The sequence below is a fragment of the Penaeus vannamei genome, chromosome 8 (assembly GCF_042767895.1).
Source record: "Penaeus vannamei isolate JL-2024 chromosome 8, ASM4276789v1, whole genome shotgun sequence".
NCBI lineage: Eukaryota > Metazoa > Arthropoda > Malacostraca > Decapoda > Penaeidae > Penaeus > Penaeus vannamei.
This window is the reverse complement of record NC_091556.1, coordinates 31903574-31911073: the sequence shown is the minus strand read 5'-3', so window position 1 is coordinate 31911073 and position 7500 is coordinate 31903574. Positions and strand designations below refer to the sequence as shown.

At 47.6% G+C, this 7500-nt stretch overlaps 1 protein-coding gene across 5 annotated transcripts in view; it reads right to left on the bottom strand.

Annotated features, from left to right (window-relative positions):
* Hers (Histone gene-specific Epigenetic Repressor in late S phase) overlaps positions 1-7500 on the bottom strand; it is a 146853-nt gene that overhangs the window by 113579 nt on the left and 25774 nt on the right. For all 5 annotated transcript variants that reach the window (XM_070124542.1, XM_070124546.1, XM_070124541.1 and 2 more), the window contains exon 2: positions 3573-3609. The gene's annotated coding sequence lies outside the window, so the exon portion shown is untranslated. The remainder of the gene's footprint in view (positions 1-3572; positions 3610-7500) is intronic.

The window sequence follows — 7500 nt, the reverse complement described above, 5'->3', positions numbered from 1 at the left end:
ATCAATCAAAGCTGCTTCACAACTAATTTCATGACCATCACATACGATAATTACACTGGATATATGGGCTATTAAGAATGACGCGTTAAAGGCTATCGGCCGTTATCTTGACTGCCTAGATTTTATCTGATTAGATACGGGCGGTAAATAGATTTCGTCCCTAGGAAAACGTGCGGACACATAATGAACATACGCACATTATATAAATTCTGATTAATTACAAATTACAAATGACAAGACATGCAATGATCAAGCGCAATGACCCCCCCCCCATATACACACAGACAGACACACACACACACAAACACACACACGCACCCGAGCTCCTCCTGACACCGACACCCGAGGCCTGGGCCATAAACACCCCTAATCCGAACGGATGGACTTCAGTGGCCAGTCCTCCTCCTCCTCCTCCTCCTCCTCCTCCGCGCAGGCGCAGCGGCGTCGCCTCTCGCTCTCTCCTCGTCGCCGTCCACGCGAGGCTGTAACGCCGGGATTTAAATACCCATAAGTCGAGCGTCCATAACTTTATTAGGTACCTCGCGCTGGCCAGGGAGGCATTAAGGGCGATTTAAAGCCCGGCTGATGAGGCGCTTTAGACCACTTGGAAAGAACGGACGCCAGAAATCAAGCCATTTAAAAGATGAGGAAAAAATGCTTATGATCGTAATATATTCATCCTGGAAAAAAGAAAAAGAAAACAAGCTTATGAAACGCCTAACACGTGTGCGGCGATGCCCTTCATCTCCTCCGAAGACTTCGACCTCGTCCACAAACTGCCCTGTCGGCGGCCGGCATACGAGCGACAGACCCAGCCGACCCACACTCAGCCCGCTCCCGCCCGAACCGAAGAGCCGGCTCCTCGCCTCGCCCAATCAAAGCCACGGATCTGCTGTGTATATATCAGCGGTCAAACGCAAATTTCCAGCGGGATTTTAACTGAATAACTGAACACATATTTGTAAAGAACAAATTTGTATTTGTATTTGCGCCTGACAAACAATGAATCTGTTATTTGCATTTATATTTGACTCTCTCCATTTGTGTCTGCGAATGCGTTTGTGCGTGCGTCCACATGTGCTTGTCACTAATTGGTTGGCTGCAGAAAAGAGAGAAAGAGAGGGAGAGGGAGAGAGAGGGAGGGAGGGAGAGAGGGAGAGAGGAAGAAAGAAAGGAAGGAAGAAAGGAAGGGAGAGAGAGAGAGAGAGAGAGAGAGAGAGAGAGAGAGAGAGAGAGAGAGAGAGAGAGAGAGAGAGAGAGAGAGAGAGAGAGAGAGAGAGAGAGAGATGGAAGAGAGGACGCTCCACGTGGTCTTCAAAAGAAAATAAGAAAACAAGGATATAAAAATATCGTCTTCATTCCCCCCCCCCGTCGGCCCGCCCCCGCCCCCGTCAGCACAAGAGAGCCCCGCGGCCCATTGTCACGGCCCTTCACCCACACGCCGAAGCCTCCAGGGAAACAAAACCGTCGGGGCAGGACGTCGGCGCCCGAACACGCCGCCGCGCCTCGGACTCGCCCCTGACGCCCGCACAAAGGGGCCGCCCACGTCTCGTGCGGGAAGGCATTGCCAATCCGGATATAGAGGTTGATTATAACAGAAATGTTCATATGCCAACACGAACATGTACAGAGGATAATTATAATGGAAATATTTATATGAAAACACGAACATATACAGAGGATAATTAAAATAGAAATGTTTATATACAAACATGAACATATACAGAGATTAATGATAATAGAAATGTTTATATGCAAACGCGAACATATGCAGATGTTAATTATAATGGAAATGTTTATATGCAAACATGAACATACGCAGAGGGTAATTATAATGGAAATGTTTATATGCAAACATGAACATCTACAGGGGTTATTTATATTATAAATGTTTAAATGCAAACATGAACAGACAGACGAATAAACAAACACAGACATTTACACATACAGAATCATTAGCTTAACGGACTACGAAGGAAAGAGGTGGTCCCTCACTCGAACGCACCGGCCGATTTTGCGAGCGTACCTCCTCCCGGAAGCTACGAAGGACTAAATATGTAATTGATTGTAAATTTGTATGTAATATCTATACTAACTGTGATCTGACCGCAAGCTAATATTTACTAAAGAACTACCATATCATACATTATAACCATTTGCAGTCTGTCACTTTTCATTTCTCTGTGATGCTTAGGTTAAAACACTTTCTTTTTCGATGCTACATGAATTCGTTCCACTGAATACTTATATACGCACACACACGCATTATATATAAACAAGTAAATAAATAAATACCGTATATATATATATATATATATATATATATATATATATATATATATATATATATATATATATATATATGATAAACGTAAAAGTAAGATAGATACGAAACCTGTCGTCCTTTCAAGCAATCTCCTTATCCCTCCTCTTCCACCTCTCCCTCTCCCGCTCTCCCTCCTCCTCAACCGTTCCTGAAAAGACGCCTCTCGCCCTGCCCCCCCCCTTTCCTTCCTTCCATCAGCCTCTCTTCCTTTAGCCTTTCTCTGCCGCCCCTGATAACCTCTCTCCGAGGCCTTCCTGCCGCGGATAAAGAGGATCACGGAACTTCGCTCCTCCTGCTGCCAAGGGTCGCCTTTTCTCCCTTTCCCTGTCTGTCTGTCTGTGTGTCTGTGTCTGTCTGTCTGTCTGTCTGTCTGTCTGACTCTCTCTCTCTCTCTCTCTCTCTCTCTCTCTCTCTCTCTCTCTCTCTCTCTCTCTCTCTCTCTCTCTCTCTTCGGGGCTTTTACTCTCCTTCTTGCTCGCATTTCTCGCCTTTGGGGTCGTCGAATAAATATATATCTTTATATCTATAGCTACCCCTTTATCTACATCTCCTTATCTATCAGTTTAACCACGAGAAGAATCTATACTCAATAAGAACTAGGAGATGAAACAGACGATATTTGTATATAATATCTATACTCTTTATTATAACTATGTTGTTATTTCGACGGGCCAAGGGAGCTGCAACAACAAGTAACTAGTAAGAAGAGAATAAAAACAACTGCTAAATTCTGTGAAAATCTAGTCCATGAACTTTCAAAATAAATACGATCCTGTTTATCCATTCTACTTCATACTGTCACTAGCATATGAACAACTATGAGAAAAAAAAAGAAAATGTGCAAAATAAAATCACAAAAATGCAACATTTCGCCATTCCCTCCGAGACCCTCAATAGAGAGAGAGAGAGAGAGAGAGAGAGAGAGAGAGAGAGAGAGAGAGAGAGAGAGAGAGAGAGAGAGAGAGAGAGAGAGAGAGAGAGAGAGAGAGAGAGAGAAAACAATACATATCTAAAGTACTCCATTTTAATCTAAGCCACTAATACATTCCCCCGACGCCTCAGTAATTGATTTTCCTCCTTTTCTACAATCCTCTAATCAACAATAACCTAATTGAGACCTTCCTGAAAGGGTGAGCACAACAATAACTTCCAGAGATTTTCGCGAGAGTTTGTGCCTTTTTCACAATAACTCGATCCACCTTTTGGTCAAAGAGAAGGGCGCTAGAATGGAGTGGAAAACACTTACCGTTTGTTTTCCTAGGGTGAGGTTGAGGTCACGCCTGCTGTGGAAGAAGAGAAAAGGCGTATTAGAATAAAAACTGTAATTACTGAATACAAATCAAATAGTAAATCCTAAAAATAAATGCTGTCTGTCTGTCTCTCTCTCTCTCGCATGTGAGCGATCGCAGCAAGCGCAACGGTCCAAGCAGGTGTAAGTACACGTATGAGTGCAATCGTAAAGTGCATGAGCGGGTGCAAGCTGCCATCACGAGCCATCGCCGCCCTCCGCTCCACCTGCGCCCGCCGAAGACCGTCGTAAAGAAGGAACGTGAGTCCGCGTGGCCTCCCGCCGTTCCCGCCCTCCCGTCCGTCACGACCGCCGCCTAACTTTCCCCGCTTCAATTTTCTGCAACTGTCGCTAAGTGGCCTTAATGGAGATCTCGGCGAGGCGGCGCTTTATTCCCCTCCCTCCCCGACGCGATCCCGCAAAGGGGAAGATAAAGAGTGGCGGGTCATTCTGGAAGGATCAGCTCCCTGTCCTCGCTTCCGGCGCGCCATCTGAGGGACAGACGTGTAATCTCCTCGCTCGAACAAGGAGTGCAACGAGGAAGGAAGAAAAAATCAACAGTGATACGCTGGCTCGCTCTTTCTGCGCGAGTTTTGGAGAAAAAAATACACGAGGTGGGGAAACGGGTTGGATTCCTTCTCAAATAATATACACTGCGTGAGGAAACGGGTTGGAGTCCTTCCAGAATAATGCTAGAGAGAAGGGGTTGGAATCTTTCTCAAATAAAATATCATGTCGGAAAAGGGGGATGGAATCCTCCTCAGATGATATAATATGTGAGGAAACAGGTTTCAGTTCTTCATGAAAATAAAGAGCGTGAGGAAAGGGGCTGGAATCCTTGTCAAATGAAATATGATGTATGAAAAGGGTTGGAATTAAAATAATATACTACGCAAGAAAACAGGTTCGAATCCTCCACCAAGAGAGGAAACGGATTGGAATCCTTCTTGAACAACATGCACGTTGGAATCCTTGTCGAAAATTAAACCATGTGAGGCAAATTTCATGCAGCACCTTGTTGCGTCACCACAGCTGCGAGGAACAACGTATAAACTGAACTCTATGACCACGTTACGAACCGGAACTCAAACGCTTCGAGTGGGGGAGGAGGGGGAGGAGGGTGAAGGGGGTAAGAAGGGAAGGAGGGAAGAGGGGAAGGGAAGGGGAGGCGAGAACCTGGGAGGGGGGCACACACACACACAAACAGACACGCACACGCGCGCCTTTCACAACACTGACTCGGGTTTACGATCCTTGCCACCAGAAGCCAAACAATTATGACCTGTTGCAACCCTGTCGTGATGGAGGGAGACGCTGGCACCGAGGAGGAGGAGGAGGAGGAAGGGGAGGAGGAAGGGGAGGATCAGGAGGAAGAGGAAGAAGGGGAAGAGGAAGAGGAAGGGGAGGAGGGAGGGGAAGGGGAAGAGGAGGGGAAGGGGGTGGAGGAGAGGGAGAAGAAGAAGAAGAGGAAGAAGGACAAGGAAGAGGAGGAGGAGGAGGGGAAGAAAGAAGGGCAGGAGGAAGGGGAGGGGGTGGAGGAGAGGGAGAAGAAGGAGAAGGAGACGAAGAAGGACAAGGAAGAGGAGGAAGTGGAAGAGGAGGAGGAGGAGGAAGGGGGGAGGAGGAGGAGAGGGAGAAGGAGAAGAGGACGAAGGACAAGGAAGAGGAGGAAATGGAAGAGGGGAGGAGGAGGAGGAGGAGGAGGAGGAAGTGGAGAGTTAGCAGCATGAAAAGGAATGACGAGGAAAAGGGAAGGTTGAAGAAATAGAAAAAAAAAATACAAAAGAAAGGAGGAAGAGGAAGTGGAGGTGATAGCAGAGCAGGAACAAGAGAAGGTACAAGATGTATACCGGGAAAGGAAAATTGACATTAATAACGGCAAATGACGAAGACAGGCAAATATTGATTAGAAAGGATACGATGTTAGTCTTTCTTTAACCTTCTTAGTTTTCTATATTCTTCTTTCTCCTCATACATATCCATGAAAAATGAGGAGGGATAGGATGAAATAGAGAAAGAATACAAGAATGAATGAATGAATGAATTAGAGAAAGAGAGAAAGAGAAAGAGAACGAGAGAGAGAGAGAGAACGAGCCAGAGCGAGAACGAGAGAGAGAGAGAGAGAGATAGAAAGACAGAAAGAGAGAGAGAGAGAGAGAGAGAGAGAGAGAGAGAGAGAGAGAGAGAGAGAGAGAGAGAAATTGAGACAAACAAAATCAGACTCTTGGCATCCCTCGGGGTTGGTGTGGACGACCTCAAGGTACTAACGACCTCACTAAAAGTTAACTGTGACGACCAGCTTGCCAAGGAGGCGGAGAGAGAGGGAGGGAGGGAGGGAGGGAAAGAGGGAGAAGGGCCGACACCTCGCCAAAACCCGTACATTATGGCCGACGAACCTAGCCCCGGGATGGAGGATTTACGACCTTACGGCAGCAGGCAGGAGGGAACTCGGAAGGAGTCATGGCACTCTCTTGCCCCCTCGACTCTCCGTCAATTAGGCGAGGACGGACGGTAAAACAAAGAGGTCATGAATGGTGATTTGTTTTCCCGTGCTTGTTCGGGGCGTGGAGGGGAGGGGAGGGGAGGGGAGGGAAGGGGAAGGGAGGGGGAGGGAAGGAGGGGAGGGGAGGGAGGAGGAGGGGAGGGAGGAGGAGGGGAGGGGAGGGGAGGGAGAGGGGATGTGGAATGGGGGGGAAGAGAGAGAGGGGAGGGGAAGGGAATGGGGGGAGTAGATATTGGAGGGAAGGGAAGAAGGAGAGAGGGAGGAATTAGGGAGGAATAGAGATAAGGAGGGAAGGGAAGAAGGGGAGGAGAATGGGGAAAGTAGGGAAGTGGAGAGGAAGGGAAAAGAGAGAGAGGGGGGAATTGGGGAAGAGTAGAGAAGTGGAGAAGGAGGAGAATGGAGATGGGTAAAGAAGTAGAGGGGAAGGGAAGAAGAGAGAGGGGAATGTGGGAGAATAGAGAAGGGGAGGGGAAGGAAGAGGAAGAAGGAGGGGGAGGAGAATGGGGGAGAGAAGAGAAATGGAAGGAAAGGGAGAAGATTGGAGGTGAGTAGAGAAGTGGAGGGGAAGGGGAAAGGGACAGAGAGGGGGATGGGGAGAGTAGAGAAGTAGAGGGGATGGGAAAAGGAGAGAGGGGGATGGGGATAATAGAGAAGTGGAGGGAAAAGGAAGAAGAAGAGAGAGGAAAAAAGGGGCGAGTAGAGAAATGGCGGCGAAGGGAAGGAGAATGGGGAATGGGGAAGAGTGGAGAAATGGAGGGGAAGGAAAGTGATAAGAGAGAGAGCGTGGGGAAAAAGGGAAGATGGGGAGAGGGAGGGAAGGAAAGGAAAGGGGAAGGGGAAGGGAGGGGGAGTGGGCAGGTCATTTTCAGCCATTTACCTGTTCTTTACACCCGCGTGAGGGGAGACAGAGCCCCGTGCCAGCTCGTCAAGGGAAGATGAAGCGAAGGAAAATAATAAGGTAATGAGGTATAGTGAACCGCATGTATCACGCTGAACAAAAAAAGGAGGAAGAGGACGTGAGTTGTGGGCGTATGAGGTTAATGAGATGATGAATAAAATGTGATACAAAGCGTAAGTGAGTCTTGACATGCGATGAATGTGTCTTAACATGCTAAATTGGATGTTAAATACTTTACAAGACATCCTTTCGGAAATGTTTAACATTATTCTAAGTAAAGAAATGGCTGGGAAAGAGGAGAATGAGAAAGAGAAAACGACAAACAGACAGACAGAGGGGGTGGGTGTGAAGGGAGAGAGAGAAAGAAAGAGAGAGGGAGAGCGAGAGAGTGGGGGAGGGGGAGGGAGAGGGAGGGTGAGGGTGAGGGTGAGGGTGAGGGTGAGGGAGGGTGAGGTGAGATTGAGAGAGAGAGAGAGAAAGAGAGA